General features: G+C 45.8%; 1 protein-coding gene across 2 annotated transcripts in view; it reads left to right on the top strand.

The window, feature by feature from the left end:
* The window catches only part of LOC117399920 (gamma-aminobutyric acid type B receptor subunit 2-like), a 311,468-nt gene that overhangs the window by 5,449 nt on the left and 286,136 nt on the right, over positions 1–19,883 (top strand). The gene's annotated exons all lie outside the window — the stretch shown is intronic.

The following is a 19,883-nucleotide window of genomic DNA, read 5'->3' as shown; positions in this document are numbered from 1 at the left end:
TCCTCTGCCAGGAGTAATAATTAATAAACTCGTGCAGAAGGTGAACCATCTCCCGAATTAATTACAGGATTAATTTTGTTGCTAATTGGGAGATGGTTCACCTTAATAAAAGCCTGCAGCTCTCTAGTTCGGGGTGGGTGTCAGAAGGAGAGAGTGTGTGAGACAAAGTTACTTAAAAACGAAACTAAAGCATAGCATACAGGAACAGTGACAGCGACTGCCCAGCCTGACCTGTATGGTTTATGGTTTATTTATTTTGGATTTTGTGTTCGTGATTTGTTTTTGTTTAACCTTTTATTTTGCTCTGTGAGCGAGTGTTTTCTGTTTGAATATTTATTTATTTTTGGTTGCTTTAAATAAAACGGCGCCCGCGCCACTGCACAATACCTTTTTGTTTTTGTTGTCCCTTCTTCTGCCGTGACGTCAGACCACTCAGCCATTCCTGTCACACGTGGTGTCAGAAGTGGGATCGCAGCGCCTCCAGGACGCAGGCAGAAGAGGGTACTGCAGGGTTTTTCGTTTTTTTTTTCGTTTTTGTGTGTGGAGAAAAGGAGAGTGAAGAGGAGGATGGGAGGAAGAAGGAGGATGAGGAGACAGCAGCCGCTGCAGCAACAACAGCAGGCACAGGAGATGAGCTGGGAAGCCCTCCTCCATAGCATAAGCCAGCTGAGTTGTTGCTGCATCTGTGGGGAGCGGGGGCATTTCCCAGTTAATTGCCCCCTCCCTGAAGACTGGGATTACAGCTGCTGGAGGGGAGACAAGAGGGAGGAGTTGGTGCGTTCTGCGCCTGAGTGGGAGGAGCCCGAACGTCCTGCGCCTGAGTGGGAGGAGCCCGAACGTCCTGCGCCTGAGTGGGAGGAGCCCGAACGTCCTGCGCCTAAAAGGGAGGAGCCCGAACGTCCTGCGCCTAAAAGGGAGGAGCCCGAACGTCCTGCGCCTAAAAGGGAGGAGCCCGAACGTCCTGCGCCTAAAAGGGAGGAGTCGGTGCGTCCACGGCCCGAGAGGGGGGAGTCGGTGCATCCACGGCCCGAGAGGGGGGAGTCGGTGCGTCCACGGCCCAAGAAGGGGAAGGCCGAAGGTCCACAGCCCAGGTACCTGCCAGCAGAGGGGGAATACCTGCTGGTGCCGCCTCCATCTCCATGGGAGGACTGTGAGTCGCTCCCACCTCCGCCAGCAGAGGGAGCATACCTGCTGGTTCCACCTCCACCGCCGTGGGAGGACTGTGAGTCGCTCCCACCTCCGCCAGCAGAGGGAGCATACCTGCTGGTGCCATCTCCACCGCCCTGGGAGGACTGTGAGTCGCTCCCACCTCCGCCAGCAGAGGGAGCATACCTGCTGGTTCCACCTCCACCGCCGTGGGAGGACTGTGAGTCGCTCCCACCTCCGCCAGCAGAGGGAGCATACCTGCTGGTGCCACCTCCGTCTCCGTGGGAGGACTGTGAGCCGCTCCCACCTCCACCAGCAGAGGGAGCATACCTGCTGGTTCCACCTCCACCGCCATGGGAGAACGACGTGTCGCTCCCACCACCAGCAGAGGGAGAATACCTGCTGGTGCCACCTCCGTCTCCGTGGGAGGGCGACATGTCGCTCCCACCACCACCACCACCAGCAGAGGGAGCATGCCTGCTGGTTCCGCTTCCACCACTGCCAGCAGAGGGAACATGCCTGCTGGTTTCCCTGTTGCAGCCAGAAGGGGAGGCGCCCCTGCCGCCTTGGCTGCCAGAAGGGGAGGAGCCGCCTTGGCTGCCAGAAGGGGAGGAGCCGCCTTGGCTGCCAGAAGGGGAGGAGCCGCCTTGGCTGCCAGAAGGGGAGGAGCCGCCTTGGCTGCCAGAAGGGGAGGAGCCGCCTTGGCTGCCAGAAGGGGAGGAGCCGCCTTGGCTGCCAGAAGGGGAGGAGCCGCCTTGGCTGCCAGAAGGGGAGGAGCCGCCTTGGCTGCCAGAAGGGGAGGAGCCGCCTTGGCTGCCAGAAGGGGAGGAAGCCCTGCCGCCTTCGCAGCCTGAAGGGGAGGAAGCCCTGCCGCCTTCGCAGCCTGAAGGGGAGGAAGCCCTGCCGCCTTGGCCGCCTGAAGGGGAGGAAGCCCTGCCGCCTTGGCCGCCTGAAGGGGAGGAAGCCCTGCCGCCTTGGCCGCCTGAAGGGGAGGAAGCCCTGCCGCCTTGGCCGCCTGAAGGGGAGGAAGCCCTGCCGCCTTGGCCGCCTGAAGGGGAGGAAGCCCTGCCGCCTTGGCCGCCTGAAGGGGAGGAAGCCCTGCCGCCTTGGCCGCCTGAAGGGGAGGAAGCCCTGCCGCCTTGGCCGCCTGAAGGGGAGGAAGCCCTGCCGCCTTGGCCGCCTGAAGGGGAGGAAGCCCTGCCGCCTTGGCCGCCTGAAGGGGAGGAAGCCCTGCCGCCTTGGCCGCCTGAAGGGGAGGAAGCCCTGCCGCCTTGGCCGCCTGAAGGGGAGGAAGCCCTGCCGCCTTGGCCGCCTGAAGGGGAGGAAGCCCTGCCGCCTTGGCCGCCTGAAGGGGAGGAAGCCCTGCCGCCTTGGCCGCCTGAAGGGGAGGAAGCCCTGCCGCCTTGGCCGCCTGAAGGGGAGGAAGCCCTGCCGCCTTGGCCGCCTGAAGGGGAGGAAGCCCTGCCGCCTTGGCCGCCTGAAGGGGAGGAAGCCCTGCCGCCTTGGCCGCCTGAAGGGGAGGAAGCCCTGCCGCCTTGGCCGCCAGAAGAGGAGGAGCCCCTGCCGCCTTGGCCGCCAGAAGAGGAGGAGCCCCTGCCGCCTTGGCCGCCAGAAGAGGAGGAGCCCCTGCCGCCTTGGCCGCCAGAAGAGGAGGAGCCCCTGCCGCCTTTACTGTCAAGAGGAGAGGAGCAGGAGCTGCCTCTACCTCCACCACCACCACCATTGGGAGAAGTGGAGCTCCTGCTGCCGCCTTCATGGCCAGGGGCTCCCCTCCCGCCGTTGGCATCGCCTTGGGTCGCCTGTGTCTCCCTTGCGTCTCCTAGGGTTGCTGCCGGTCCTGCGTCGCCTCCCGAGGGTCCGCTGCCGTCGCCTCCCGAGGGTCCGCTGCCGTCGCCTCCCGAGGGTCCGCTGCCGTCGCCTCCCGAGGGTCCGCTGCCGTCGCCTCCCGAGGGTCCGCTGCCGTCGCCTGGGGTCGCCAGAGATCCGGCTTCGCCTGGGGTCCCTACACTGTGGTCGGAGCCCCACGGAGGGGAGCTGCCGGCCATCAAGAAAGGGGGGGAGGTCAGGAGACCAGCTCCCCCAGCCGCACTTTCGCGGCCAGAGGTCATGTGGTCGGAGCCCCACGGAGGGGAGCTGCCGGCCATCAAGAAAGGGGGGGAGGTCAGGAGACCAGCTCCCCCAGCCGCACTATCGCGGCAGGATATTGTGTGGTCGGAGCCCCACGGAGGGGAACTGCCGGCTATGAAGAAGGGGGGGGAGGTCAGGAGACCAGCTCCCCCAGCCGCACTTTCGCGGCAGGAGTTTGTGTGGTCAGAGCCCCACGGAGGGGAACTGCTGGCCATGAAGAGGAGGGGGAAGGTCAGGAGACCAGCTCCCCCAGCCGCAATTTCGCGGCAGGAGAGAGTGTGGAGGGAGCCCCAGAAGAGGGAGCTGCCGGCCACGAAGAATTGGGGGGTGCCGGAGATTCCACCATGGCCACCCCCCAGAAGCAACTCTCTTCCCCCTCGTCCGGGACTTTGAGACTGAGGGGGGAGGTGGCCGTTGGGGCCATGTGTGCGTTGCACAAGGGGGGGGATATGTAACAGGGCGAGCAGCCCTGTACATTGTTTTGTGTTATTTTTAGAACGAGGGTTCATCCTCCGCCCCTGTGCAAAGTATTGTTTTTGTTTATTATGATTTATTGTATTTATGTCGACGAGCGCCGTATGTTTGTTATTGTTTCGTTTATTTTTAAAACGTGTCCTGGCAGAGGCGAGATCGGTGCTCGTCCTCTGCCAGGAGTAATAATTAATAAACTCGTGCAGAAGGTGAACCATCTCCCGAATTAATTACGGGATTAATTTTGTTGCTAATTGGGAGATGGTTCACCTTAATAAAAGCCTGCAGCTCTCTAGTTCGGGGTGGGTGTCAGAAGGAGAGAGTGTGTGAGACAAAGTTACTTAAAAACGAAACTAAAGCATAGCATACAGGAACAGTGACAGCGACTGCCCAGCCTGACCTGTATGGTTTATGGTTTATTTATTTTGGATTTTGTGTTCGTGATTTGTTTTTGTTTAACCTTTTATTTTGCTCTGTGAGCGAGTGTTTTCTGTTTGAATATTTATTTATTTTTGGTTGCTTTAAATAAAACGGCGCCCGCGCCACTGCACAATACCTTTTTGTTTTTGTTGTCCCTTCTTCTGCCGTGACGTCAGACCACTCAGCCATTCCTGTCACACTTGGTTTAATGGATATCCCACATTCTGAAGATGATAATGCAGAGTTTTGAGTCTTGGTCTTGAATTGAGTGCTGATACCCAATGGCAACTAGACATAATGCCTTTTTCTGCTATATATTTATTAAAGTTGAACTTTCTTATAAATGACTTGCTTTCAAATACAGTTTCTGATTCATAAGGAGCAAATAACATGTCATCAGATCCACCACTGTTTACCTTTTCACTTTCATGTAATTTTTTTTTGTAACCCCAGACCAACTTCATTCACAGTAAAAAGAATTGAAAAAAATTAAAACTGTGAAAAGATAGCCTAGAGGGGTCCAGCCCTATCTTAAACAAAATCTTTGGAAAATGTGAAAAAAAAATGTAAAAAAAAAAATCTATGTATTTTATTAACTTCGATTGTTTCATACAAGTTTACAATAGCTTAGCAATTCCATTTTTTAGTGCACAACATCAAGAATATGCTACATTAATAATCAGGATTCCTAAAAGGGAGTCTCTCTTAAAGTCAAGGGTAATTCATATTTCTCAGACTAAACGGCAGGTTCTGCAGTAATAAACATATTACTGAGTCTGACTGTGCCGTTTCCATTAATTGGGTTGTATTGGAACATTAAGCAGCGGTGTTCCCACCTGCCTCTTAATGAGACGTTCTTCCAGCGTGATTTTAAAAGGATATTACAGTCCAACAAAATGGATACGATTTAGATAGTAGGAAGTTTCTCTTTTTTGTCTTTTTGAGTCTGGAGACATAGCAAGAGCATTGCTTATGATTGATATAAAATAAGAACTGTCCAGCACTGTACGTCTGTTTTTTTTTTTTACTTATAATTCACGGGACGGGAGTAAGGGCTGCGAGGAGTAAGCCCTGGGACTTGAAATAGAAATTATGTGCTCGTGACTTTAGGAAGTTGTCACGCTTTGGAAGATGAGATTGCTTTCCCCTTAGCTTGTGGAGAGTCGCCCTCGTGGAGGTGAGACAGAACCAATTGGCCTCCAAGGCAAGCAAGCGTAACTTCCCTCAAGGGGAAAATGAAGAGAAGGACAGAGGATACATTTGAGAAGACTAGAAGTCACCCCGACTAACAAGGAACACCTACGCTTCAGTAGATTGGCACAGCCAGACCTCCAAGACAGAGCCATGCGGGGAGACAGGAATTCTGAAAGAGAGAAGGAAATTAACATGCAAAGAAGGGACCAGAGAGGAACTGGCATAGATGAAAGCAAGTGGTTAGTAAAGAATACATGGTTTCCCACCGGCTCAGGGAGAGCCGCCCTCTCCGAGGTGAGGCCAAACCGATTGGGGCTCTAAGGCTGGAGAGCATGTATGCTGGCCTCGAGGGGATCATAGTGATAGAAAATGGAGATTTGAGAAAGAGTGCAGGGTTGCCCCTGGCTCAACGAGAGAGGCCCATTCAGAGGAGAGACAGATCCCATCAGTCTCCAAGGCTGGGAGCATGTATGCTGCCCCCAGGGGGAAACCTGGAATGATAGAAAGATTGTAAAGATAGATTTGTCCTGGGGTCCCCTCTGGCTCTCAGAGAACCTTCCTGTCGGAGGTTGAGGCCAACTCGGCTGGGCCTAAGGTTGGGACGTTAACGTCACTTGCCCCCAACGTCACTTGCGGAGGTGGTGCTGTGTTTTGGAGGAGGAGCGGAGGAAGTTGGAAAACGCAAAAAGCAAGACAAAGAATGAGTTTGACCCAGAGGTTAAATAGGGAGGATAACTGATAGAATGGCTGGATGAACTAGCGAAGAGCCCCTGCTCCTGTCGCCAGAACCAAGACAGTTTGATTAAAGGTTTCTTTGCCTGCAATATTGTATACAACCACAGATAGATTCAAGCCAGCACAGACTGAATGGGCAGGATTGGGTTGCACTCTGTGCTTTCTGTTCAGGGCCGCGAATTAGGTCTGATAAAGCTTTGCACGCAGTTTAACTGATAGCTTGCATTGCTACAGGGGTCTTGTGCTGCCAAGAGCTACACAAAATCACAGTAATAAGTCACAACGGATCAAGAACAAAACACTACTGCAATGTCTTGTTGTAAAAAATGAAAAAAGGGAAGCTTACTACTGTATCTATGTGTTTCTGTGTTTGAGGAAAACAGATATGTCGTGATATTTCAAATTCAGTGCCTATTTATCTTCCCTGTCCAAGACCCCAAAATAGCCCTTTGATCCCCCTGTTCTCCGCAGGCTCTTAATGTTCTTCCAAGCTCAAGCTGAGTGCAGTTATTTGTCTAGCCACTTTTGTTTTATGGTAAATTACTAATTGTATGTCTTGAGATCAGGCTAAATGCTAACTGTGTACATTATTTGTCATCGATGGCGCAAGGCCTTTGTCAATTCATTTGCGGGGGTGGGGGGGGGGGCAGTGGACCAGTTACGAGTCAATTAAAAAAAGAGGCACATTAAAAGGTGAAGAACGAAATCTCATGGAAGTCATTTGGAGAACGAGCTGTTAATCATTTGTCCCTTGGAAATGCTTGGGCACAGTTTTTATTTCAGTTCTTTCAGTTCTCCCGGCCAACATGTGTTAGCTGGTCCAACAAATGTTTCAGCTTGTTGTTTAAAGTACATTGAAGAATGGCAATCTGCTTACCGCCAGCCAGCCTCAATCAGGAGCCGGCTCTTATCTGCTTAATACTGAGTGCTGGTGGTTAGGAAGGGCATATGTGGCACACATCCTAAATGACAGTAAACAGTTTTGGTCAGCAAATACAAGGGGTGTGTGCTAAACAGTTACAGTAAAAACTTTGTACACTGTTCACAGGATTGACAATGCCCAACATTTTCTGTGCAGTGGTTGGCTCATGTATCATATAATAATGCCTTTAAATCAGGTTGTAGCTGGTATCCTGGTTGAATACCCAGAATAAAAGAATAACCATTAATAAATAGTAAAAGGTTCCCTGAAGGGAACAATACAGTAGCTAAAAGTAATTGCTGCCAACGGCATGAGATGTTGTAGAGCAGGAGTCTCCAGACCTGGTCGTGGAGAGCTCCAGTCCTGCAGGTTTTCTAGCTGACTTTTTATGTCATCAGTGGCTGAAGATGTTAATCTTGACTAACTAAGAAAATAACTGGTTCAATTAAGTAACTGAGCGCTTGGTTGAAACGAAAACCAGAAGACCCTGTAGCTCTCCAGGACCTGGGTTGGAGACCTCTGCTGTATACCATTGACATTGGTTGTAAATATTGGTAAAGGAAATTTGTGGGGCTACTTCTGCATTTTTTAACATTCAAATACAAAAGTGTCATTATAGGTTGTACAGTTATAACAATTTAGTCGTGCACATTAAAGAGTAAGTAGCGGGGTTCTGAAAAATATAGTGTTACACATCCCCATGTGCTGCTACAACTGTTTAAATAACGTACCTGGCATTTTTCTTTTCATTGTTAACATCCTGACAACTTTTTACATTTACAACTTTAAATTATGTTTTTTTTCAAAACGTCCGCTCTAGTGCACTGATAGTGTAAGGATTATTGCCCACATTGTCAAACAGGTAACACAGCAATAACGATCCATGATGTGGTACGGAACAGAAAAGCCAGAGCACTTGTTATGTTTTTAAAATTTTTTTAATTGCTCTTCCTGCAGTGATTTAGAGGACAGATCTCAAACCCCTGTGCACTAGAGCGGACATTTTGAAAAGAGCTTTGAAATAGACTTTAAAGTTATAAGTGTATTGTCAGGATGTTAACAATGAAAAGAAAACATGACAGGTATGTTTAAACAGTTGTAGCAACACGTGGGAACGTGCAACGCTATATTTTTCGGAACCCCGCTACTTACTCTTTAAGGAGAAATGTAATTAGCAACCTTGCTGGCGAGAATCCCTGATTTGCATTTTAAAGCAGTGCCTTAGTTTGTAACACTCTTCCTAACATGTTGCTTTTGAGGTTTTGAGGGGTGATGAATGCTGTAGCCGCAGTGGCGCTCTCATATTGCAATGCGAATGAAATGAAGTTTGAGTGCACAGTGCCTACAGGGGAAGACGATCTGCAAGTAACATGAACAAGGATGAATTCTACAGAACTAGTCACTGAATATTACTGTTCAGTACTGTAGATAGAGATTTGTTACAATGAGTGTCAGGTTTTGTTAGAATTTCTGTCTCGCTTTCCCTTCCTTTCTCTGTCTTTGCCTGTTTAATTTACCTCATTTAGGAACAGGAATCCTTTCATTGTTTGTCTTTCCTTTTTAAACAGGTTGATTTGCATTTCACATATTTGAAGAAACAACTTTATATAATTTTGCTAGTTTCTTTGTATTGCTTCTATACATTGTCTCACAGCATCTTTATAGTTTTCAGCCCCCTAGTGGGATGGAAATGTTTAAGCTGTTTGGGGCAATCAAAACAGTGGAAATCATGACAACTGGCTGACAAGCATTGCTGCTAAATGCCTACAAAAGAGTAATATTCATAGCACGAATGAAAGCAGCAGCTGAAACATTTTATCTCCTGAGTTTAATATTTAACTGAACAAATGTAAAATGTGATTAATTGCACTGTATATGCTATTACAGCAGGGCAGATAATATATCATACAGTTACATCTTGGAAAGCCCGAAAGAGACTTCCCCCTATGTTAAAAATAGAATGACATTATGAGATAAATCTAATTGCTTTACAAGCCCTGGACTTGTGTTTCATGATTTTTCAGTAATCTACACTCATCTCTTAAGTTTAATATTCCAACGTTTTGACCCTTTAATGCATGAAATATTGAAACTAGATGAAAAAAGTAGTTTTGGACACATAATAAATATATTTTTCATTGCTTTATATGTGGAAAAATGGCATCCTCATATGAGACGCTCATACATTTTCATCTTCTATATGTCCTCATATAAAGACAGGAAGAAATTTTTTTTATCTGTCCCTCTTTGAGGTCGCTTTGCATCACAGGGTTAACCGCTGTGCATACCTCTCTTATTTTTTCACCTCAGACCATTACAAAATGCATGGCCCGTGAATCAATGCACAAAACAACACATTGATGTGCTCTGCAGCACTTGAGAAGTCTTGCAAAATGTGTCTGACAGAACCAGTGATCTGGCACCTGTGATTCTGCTGCTTATCTGTGAGCAGCATCCATGCTCTCCAATCTCCTTCCTCTTGTATTAGTCTGAAAATTAATTAAATAACAGTGTTTGGTTTTTCTGCGGGGATTGTTGATGGCAATAGTAAATACAACATCAGCAAGATGCGTATTAATAAGCTATAACTTGGCTCTGGTCTAGCTGATAATTCTGTTAAACCCTATCTTTTAATTTTTTTAATAAATTTATAAATTTCAATTATTTTTCCGCCTGATTTTCTACCAATTTGGAATGCCCAATTATTATTATTATTTTTTTTTCTCTGTAACCACGGCGATTCCCCACACAGCTCAGGGACCCGAGGCTGAGTGGGCATCCTCCAATCCCACAAGCCAATTGGCATCTTTTTACACCCTGGAACTCGAGATGTTTGCAGGCTACCGGCCTCTGGCACAGCAAATCTCCGCCCCCAAGCTCACTCTGTGCTGGGCCTGTAGGGGTCGCTGCAGAGCGGAGAGGAGAAACAGTCTAAGCCGTAACCCACCTTGCCAACCCTGGGAGCGCCAAAGCCAATGCGCCCCCCCGAGTCCCCAGCGAAGAGCGCTTGCCTCGCATAACCAAGATTCGAACTTAAACCCTGCCTAATTCCTCAACAAGAAGAACATGATATGGATAATGATAGCTTCTCAGAATCTGCCCCAAAGGATGATCCCCCAGTAGACTTGCTGAGAACTTTTCACAGCAAGGATGCAGCTAATGGTGATTCTCAGGCAGTTATGCCAGTGAAGGCTTGTTTGCAGCAAAGCAAATTAACTAAATTATTGGGTGCTTTAGGAGCATTGCAGTTCACACAAATCTTGCACTGACATGGCTTTCACACCTGTCATATGTAAAGTAAATTGTTCCAAATATGAACCTTTACACCAAAATGTGTTGAGTGAGTATATAAAGTACCAGTGACATCCTCAGACATTTGCCAATGTTTTCCTCAGTTGGTTATGAATTTCCACTTCGATTTCTTTGCTATTCCCCAAAACATTGACATTCTATATGTTTATGTTTATTTCTATTTTGCCAATTTTTATTTGGCTGGTAGCGACAGCTCCCAGGTTCGTGTTAGCTGTCAACAATGACAAACACAGACAGCAAACAAAGAAAACACTTAACACTCATGATACATATCTTAAGTCTCCATTTCCTTTTTGATAACCACAACAAAAGGAACAGATTACATCGCCACATACCCTATTATATCTTCAGTCACGACAGCTGCGATAGCTAGTTCAATCACGTCTCCTCCAATCCATGACTGACACTTCGCGTACCGCATTAGGGCAATGACTTCTGGCATTGTGACTCCGCCCCCTTCCTGGATGGCTGGTTTCCGACTGACCTTGGAATGAACTGCCAAACCATCCAGTCCGGGGCACACTGTTCCTGCGACACAGCACCCTCACAGGTCGGGAGGGAGATTGTTGACTAGGATTTATTCGCTCTCTGTCACATATCCCACCGCTCAGAGTGGAGCCGAAGGAACACTCAGCTTTCCCCATTACACCCCCCTCCCGGGAAAAGTAATCCGCATTTTTGTAATCTTTCCCTGCATGGTGTGTCATAAAATACATAAAGGGTTGCAGCGCCAGATACCACGAGCTATCCTTCATCGTGCTTAACCATCGGAGTGGGGCGTGGTCAGTAACAAGGTTGAATGAATGTCCCAATAGGTAGTAGCGTAAGGTCTGAGTGGCCCATTTAATTGCCAGACATTCCTTCTCTATGATGGAATAGTTACACTCCCGGGGGAACATTTTTTTGCTTATATAGTGGGTGGGGTGTTCTACTCCGTCGACCTCCTGGGACAAGACCACCCCCAGACCAACATCCGAAGCATCTGTGTGGAGGATGAATTCCTTATCAAAATCTGGTGTGATAAGGGTAGGGGCTTGGCAGTTTTTGCTTAATGGTATCAAACGCCCCCTGACATTCTCCTGTCCATTTAATTGAAATTGGTGTACTCTTTTTAGTGAGGTTCAATAGAGGGTTGACCACTGTGGCATACTCATAATCCTCCGCCAGTTTGACAGCGGCCTCCAGGGTGTCCGGGTTGTGGCTCTGTATCCATCCCTCGGTCTCAGCGCTGACCACATGGCAGAATTGTTCCACAAGTATAACCTCGCCCATTTGTGCCCCTGTTTTCTGGGCTGGGCTGAGCCAGTGCACCATGTGGTCACACAATCGTTGGGCGTCCACCCTTGGGCGGGTCTACCGTGGCCTCTGGTATTCTCTGAACCTCACCCGGTGTGTTTCCCCTGTGATATTCAGGCACTGGAGGATGGCCTGCTTGACCAGGTCATACTGACTTGCCTCCTCATTAGACATGGCCTGGTACGCTGCCTGGGCCTCCCCGATTAGACAGGGGCCCAGCTGACTGGCCCAGTGTATCTTTGGCCATAATGTGATGGTGGCCAACCGCTCAAAAGCAACCAAGTACGCCTCCGGGTCATCCTCCGCCGTCATCTTCTGCGCCCGTGCTTTAAGAGGCGCCATCACAGGTCCCACTGGTACTTGGGGTGCAGCTCCAAGCCCGACCCTCTCGATCAGCGCCGTGTATCTCTTCTCCCTCTGTCTATTGTCCGTCTCCCATCTTTGCTCCAGCGCTTGCAACAGTGCGGTCAGCATTGCAACGTCCATCCTCTTTCTCTGACACCACGTGTGAACAAGTGGTTTGCAGTGCGCAGGTCTACAGGTGATGCAAGTGCTCCAAACAACGACAGACACAAAGTTCACTGTTCAAAACTGTTCTTTTATTTCTTTCTGTCTTTGGATACCGGTTAAATAATAGTACTGGCTCTACACAACGATGTGTATTGCCAGCATATAAACCAGGGGTTCAGTCCCGAAATAATAACAAGAATAACACACAACACAGACACGGTCACTTCTCCTGATAGTGCGTGCCCTTAGTGCAGATGCGGTGCAAGGTAATAATAGTGACAATGGTGCAGTGTAGTCCAGGTTTGGTGCTGGCTGGTAGCGACATCTCCCGGGTTCGTGTTAGCCGTCTAACAATGACAAACACAGACAGTCAGCAAACAAACAAACACTTAACACTCATGATACGTTTCTTAAGTCTCCATTTCCTTTTTGATAACCACAACAAAAGGAACAGATTACATCATCACATCCCCTATTATACCTTCGACCCCGCCCCCTTCCTGGATAGCCGGCTTCTGACCGACCCTGGAATTAACTGCCAAACAATCCAGTCTGGAGCACACTGTTCCTGCTACACAGCGCCCTCACAGGTCGGGAGGGAGATTGTTGACTAGGATTCATTTGTTCTCTGTCACACTCACAGTTGCTTATGAAGAATAAACTCTCTTTGGTACACAGGGAAATTTATTTTTTAGCTTAACCAGTAGAATACCATCTTAGAAACATGAAGGCCAGGTGGTTAACTGTAAAATGCAATTGCAGGGGGCTCACAATTGCAGGTGATACAGCCACACAAACAAACCCAAAATGACAGATGACCAGCTGTTTAAAAGGCCTACATTGAAGAGGTTTGGCAAGACTACATTGCTCTAGGTTCTAGTGCACAAGTATAAAACAGGATTAGTTCTTGCAGTTTGGATATTGTTCATGCTTTCTGCCTATGACAGGATCTGTCTTAATACTTTTATTATTGTTGTTAGTATTTATTTCTTAGCAGACACCCTTATCCAGGGCGACTTACAATTATTACAAGATGTCACATTATTTGACATACAATTACCCACTTGTAAAGTTGGGTTTTTACTGGAGCAATCTATGTAAAGTACCTTGCTCAAGAGTACAGTAGCAGTGTCCCCCAACCTGCTGTTAAGGTAATCAAGCTCAGTGATGCCTTGGTGGCTGATAGCCTGCTCTGACGCTCTGAGACTGGAGGTTACAATGTGGTCAATGGCTTGCAGTGGTGAATAATGCTGATGTGGCACCAGTGTTGATGTCTGCTGACCTCAGTTTAGGAGCAGGATATTAACTTTTCACATGAGGTGAGATGGTTATAAAACATGAGAGATTCAAACCGACTTTCTTTTCTGATAGGAAGCCTCCTGGGAAATGAAAATGGCAGAAACAGCTTGTGTTCGAAAGAGCTGCCTGCTGCAGATTGAACATTAATTCAGCGCTGACAGGAAAAGCCCTGCAAAGCATGTCTCTTTCATTGAAAGAGGCAGCGTTTGCAAGCCTCTGATAAGCATGCTGAGGCTTTCTGGAGTATCGTTATTGTTCTGGCTTACCAACTTCATTAAACACACAGAATAAAAGAGTTTACAGCACTGATGGACATTGTCAGTTTACTGCAGTGATGGACATTGCAGTTTACTACAGTGATGGACATTGTCAGTTTACTGCAATGATGGACAGTGTCAGTTTACTGCAGTGATGGACATTGTCAGTTTACTGCAGTGATGGACATTGTCAGTTTACTGCAATGATGGACAGTGTCAGTTTACTGCAGTGATGGACATTGTCAGTTTACTGCAGTGATGGACAGTGTCAGTTTACTGCAGTGATGGACAGTGTCAGTTTACTGCAGTGCCACCAATACTAGCCTCTCCAAGATGGTTTCCAAATCCTGCTCAGGTCATGTGAATGAAAGTGATCCAAGGTGTTGTTTCAAGGAAAACACAGCATGCAGGTAGAAGGACGTTTCTCACAGGAAGTAAAACTAATCTTTCAATTCTACGGATAAATATCGATCTTTTTTTCACAAGATCATTATACAACATTACAAAAGTAGCCATTACACATTTGAGACTAGAAAAGACTGGGTTTTTAAAGGATTAATACTGCTTCTGACACTCTCTAGCTTTCATTCCAATCAAGCTTTCTCACAATAGTTACTGTCGCCTATTCAGATTCCACAATTAAACAGACGAACAAGGCTCAGATTAGAGCTTTTCAAGGGATGTGAATCCTTTGTTCTGTAAGCACTGGCGCTTCTACTAAACGTACTTCACAACTAGCTATTACAAAACAAAATGAAAAGAAAAACCCACTTGACTATAATGTGGAATGCTAGAACCCTTGCAAAGGAACTTTGCTTACTGCGAGCAGCTGTTTCGTGATTTATTTATTTCACTGTTGATTTGCTTAATTCAAATTGTCATACCTGTAAAAGACATTGGAATCACAGTGGTAGAGGCTACAGTCCTCCAGTGCCCACCTAGCACAAGTAGACTTAATTATTGTGCAGCTCCTGGCTGTTCCCCACTGTTTTCACAAGTGCTCTGCTTCTTATCTGATGAATTGATTGTCAGTTTGGCTAAGAGGGTTGTTTCAACCCCACGCATTCTTTTTGATGAGAGAAGACTGCCACCGGTATTGTATTTTTGTGCTTTGGGAAAACATACATTACCACTTGAGCCACAAACCACCAGAATCGTATCATAAACTGGATAACAATGCACTATAAGGTCTTTTTTTAAAGAAAGGCAGGACTTTAGAAGCTTTCTGGTCTTATAACTGGACATATTCAAAATATATTTGAAAGCTAAAGTGTCCCCACACATGGTCAGTGATTTGAGTCCTGAGGAAACAGTAACAATAAACACAAGATTGTGGATTCAGTGCACACTTGTTACAATCGTAATTGTTAAAAGGTTTGCAGAAGGAAATTCTTGAGGACACAATCTATTTTTTTTTCACTTGCCATATTATAAATCAGACCTGTCTCTGTGGATTGCCAAAGAATCAAAGGTGAGAAACTATAATTATTCAATTTATGAGAAGGTCCACTTCTAGTAAAATTCACGGCAAACCTTCACAGCATCCCTCTTGAGACAACTAAAATTCCTAGATGTCAGTTTGATTACACTTATAAATCCAGCAGGCTGAGAAAATAACTGTGAATTTCAAGGTAAGAATTTTTATCTCTTTTGTGAAAAGCGCCCAGAGTGTTTTGTGAGCACATGTTTAATAGCAGGCAAACTTTTGAATTAATTCTTGGATATTCAAGGTTGCAATTTATTTGTTTCCTGGAATTCACAATAGGAGTGTGTGACAGGATGAATGATGTGGTGCAAAAGACTGCAAATGTCCAAACGTGTTCTCCCCAAAACAAATAATTTAATAATCCAAACAAGAACAGAAATATTCACAAAAATAATCCAGACAGAAAAATAATACACCCCGATACCAACGATGGTAATCGGGGCAAAACAAAACAAGGTCCACATTCCAAAAATAACGAACAAAAAGACACTCCTTAACCACGAAACTGTGCTCTTTACAAAGGGGACTGTGGTGCGTGCGCTGTGCTGTGTTGTGCTGTGCGATGAGGGGCGTGCTCTGAGGTGAGAGCTAGTTCTGTAGCGACAGCCTCCCGTCCTCCTGCTCCTCTACGAAAACACAAAAACACGTAACAAAACAAACAAACATACACCAGCTCCGGCCGGTCAATTATTGTCTCAGCGCAAGGGGAGGTACTGACGTAGCTGCTTCCCCTTTGTACCCAGAAAACTCCTCCCTGCAATCAACGCGTCGCCTGTTTTCTCCAATAGAGGGCTGCCCCGCAGCTGAATGCAATGGAATCGTCCTGAGTCCTTGCAGCTACGCGCACCTCCTAATATGGTTACCTTCCGGTTTCCACCTACCACCGAGGTGGCAGATCTAGGAGGCAGCATACCTTCCCCCTTACACAGCGCCCTTTCTAATCGGGAGGGAGATTTACAGCATCGATCCTTTCTCTCTCTATCACAGAGTGGTTGCTTGATTTTGAAGGATCTTAGAATGTGTCAAGAAGACACAGCAAACCAAACAGTCAGGCAGGTGTTCACAAATAACAGTGCAAGGCAGTGGCATTCAAAACAGAAAAGACAAGAAGTAGAAGAGAACACATGATGGAAAGCATAGTTTGCTTCTTTTTACTGTATATCAGGAACATGCATTGTATGAAAAGAGACTGCTGTCAAAGTATATTAAATTGAGCCATTAGCACTAAACTGTGTTGTAATCTACAGCAACAGCTGTAAGTCTTGTTTTTATTAACTGTATCAAAAGGTATATTTTTCCTCAAGTGCACACTAATAATTGTGTGGTTTCAGTGACCCCCACTAGGGTTACCAGTACTTAAAAGCTATTGCAGTCTCTAACCATAATTTACTATCTCCTTGTCAACATTGAGTGTTCACACTGTTATGGTGACCAGAATAGAGTCCTCTCATAAATACAGGCATACACTCTGTGTTGCCACTGTCACTATAACTTAGTTTAAAGAGTGCTAGCTGATATGTATTTATTTTACATATTAAATACTGCAGTCTAAAAGAAGCTTTCACCAGTATTAACCAGTAAACTGTGTTTACTTAAGTAAATGCCTTTGACATGGAGGGTTTGACTTCATTGCCTGTGACAGCGTTGCTTTTCTAGATGTCCTACTGTATGTGTGCTTTCAAATGGAGACACTTTACCACTTGGCAAAGTTATCTGCAAAGAAAGGACATGGCACAGCATGGTGCAGTGTCTGTGATAGGCACTCAAGGCACCAATTATGGGTTCAGCAGTGGGACATATTTGTCGTGCAAATGTATATTTCAGTAGCAGATTTAATGGTGGTTCTGTGATGTGGACCAATCATGAGCTTGGGCTGAGACGACCAGAAATCAATACACTTTACTGTCACCTGGCCAGAAGTGTCCTATACAAAGACTCTGCCCAGGCCCAGGCTTTTAAGTCAGTGATGTGTTTTCATGTTTAAAAGCAGGTGGGGATAATACAGTAGGAGTTCTGGATTACTCTATTTGCCAGAGACGTAGACACTAATTGTATTTTGTTATTAAACTGTAAACTATGTATTCAAAGATCAAGGCATGGCTTTGTTGGATATAGTATAAAAATATATTCTAGTCCGAGAGGAACTGCCCTCAATCGCAGTACCGAACTCCGACGTTGGTCAGTGGTCAACCAAGGCAGGGTGATGGAAGACCACCAACCCCCCATAAGGGAGATCCATATGCAAAGTACGCCTGGGGATTCTGAAAAAACATTTGGTGGAAGGTGCCTTAGTCTTTATATGATTGGTTAGCCAATAGGATTAGTGTAGTGGGCTGAACCTCACTCTTATAATTACAGTAACACTGTATTTTCTTCTGTATTTTTGCAGTTCAGTCAATAATTGAAAACATACATGCACTGTAAAACCTCTATTCACATCCACCTGAGCTTAATTTTTATCTTGCAAATGAATGAGGGTGAGCAGCACCTTGAAAATTCAGCTGCAGCACATGTTCAATGCCTTTGTCTAATTCAGGTTTCATTTTAATCTACAGTGTGAGGTAGCAGAACTCATTTCTGTAGTAGAGGAAGCACAAGCAAAGATTTCAATAGTCTGAATCAAACTGTAGCTGTAAAACTTTGCTTGGTTGCATTTCTTCAGACAGAGCCTTATTCAAGTCTAAAAGCCAGGTCTTAGAAAGCAGGCACCCTTAAGCCTTTGTGTCAACACTGTTGACAGAAAAAACAACATTAATCTGACTTGAATAGAGTTGCATCCTCAATAAATTTCATCATTTTATATTGCCCCTTGCACTCAGCACAGCGAAGCAGGGGAACTAATATACACACACAGTATATATGCATACATACACACACACACACATATATTTATACATACATACATACATACATATACACACACACATATTATGATAGCATTTCTCAGCGTCTGACAGAAGGAATGTTCTAGGGAAATTTAATTTAAGTTTGGCCTCAGAAAAGGATTTTCTGTTTCATGACTCAGGCTCAAATGTAGTACAACCGGAATTGTATTTACAGGACACACAGGAACACAAAAACAAAAGAAACAAACAAAAACCTAACTCCATACGGAGCACTAACTAACATGAGATGGTTCACACAAACGAATTCCTAATTTTAACCACAGGACAGCTAGGCTGTTTACCTGTTTAACAAAAGTATTAACTTTGAGGGGCTCCCGAGTGGCGCATCCAGTAAAAGCACTCGCTAGAGTGCAGGATGCGCTCTATAGCCTGGACATCGCACATCCCAGACTGAGAAGTCCCAAGCAAAGACAGGTCCATCATGGATCACACTATAGTGTTTTTCTTGTTACTGGCTGAAAGCCCCAAAGTCAGCATACTTCATAGTTTACTCTGCTGAACAAAATATTTGTTAATTGGTTACTATGGCATTCTTTTACAGTAGAAAATTAGCTGCCAGAAATGGATCTGTTTGGTTTAAGGCAAGCCTGGTTTGACTTAAAGACTACCTTTACAGTTGTGATATGGCGTACGTACAGGTGCATGCTGTACTGCACTGCAGTTTGTGTTCGTATTATTAACTTCACATAAAACATGAAACAGAATGATGTACACAAATTTATTGCATTATGGTATAGCAGACATCTTCCCTAGCTCATGTAGGAAATCTCCAGCATGTTACCAATATCTGCTGATCTCAATTAGAATGCAGCTTGATGTCTCCATATGCCACTCAGCCAAGCAGCTTTAATGAAATGTACCCTCCAATCTGGAATTGACCAATCAGATGGCCTAGTTATCTTAGATTACTGATCTTCCAGAACCAGGACACTTAATTTTAGCAAGTGGCAAATCTGCAGATTAGATAGACAGTGTTTTGCAAATCTTTAGGTTCAGTGAAAGTGAGAAAAGATTGAAGACCAGTTTCATCCGATCCCAAGTGTCAAGATCAGAACTGCAGGATCTGCAGGAGGTTGTAAAAGCACACAAGTACAAATTAACAGTATAAGGCTTGTTCAAACTACGTGTTTTTCTCATTACCTGCACCAATGTTATTTTACTACATCTTGGACTCTGGCATTCTTAGCTGTCAAGCACTGGACGTAGACCTGACTCATTGCTGTATCAATGGACAGAAAACTAAAGATGCACCATCTAATCAACCCTTCCAGAAAAGTTTGAATAATCCCATTAAAATACATATCAGGTTATGTTTACCAAAGATTACCATTGTACCAATAGCTCATCCCATTGTTCTGCAGCTGCCCTACTGCCACAGTGGTAAGCAGTGAGTTTGATGTGAAATCTCAGTACATTATTGATACATCGCTGATGTCCTCACAGCATATGTCATGTAATTATAGAATGTATGTATATGTGCACTACATGTATGTATGCATGTAGGTAATGTAATACAGCTTAGTATCCCGGTCATTCTTTTGTTAACAAAGCATGAGAAAAGGGTGTCATTTGCTCTGTAGCAAAAAAATGAGTGAACTATATCAAGAAAATCATCAGGGATTTTATTAAAATGTGTGATAGCAGGATAACAAGCAGAAGGAGCAATGCTGTGTGTACTAGAAATCCCCACTATGTCATTGATGAAGTATTGCCAACATAAATACCTGGGAGATTTAGCACTGATAGAAGAGCCTCATTGTAATTTAAATGATATAACTGTAGCTATAAATTGATTTTAGGCA

Source organism: Acipenser ruthenus, chromosome 4, assembly GCF_902713425.1.
Source record: "Acipenser ruthenus chromosome 4, fAciRut3.2 maternal haplotype, whole genome shotgun sequence".
Lineage (NCBI taxonomy): Eukaryota > Metazoa > Chordata > Actinopteri > Acipenseriformes > Acipenseridae > Acipenser > Acipenser ruthenus.
Note: the sequence above shows the minus strand (reverse complement) of the source record. Positions and strands in the feature narration are given on the sequence as shown.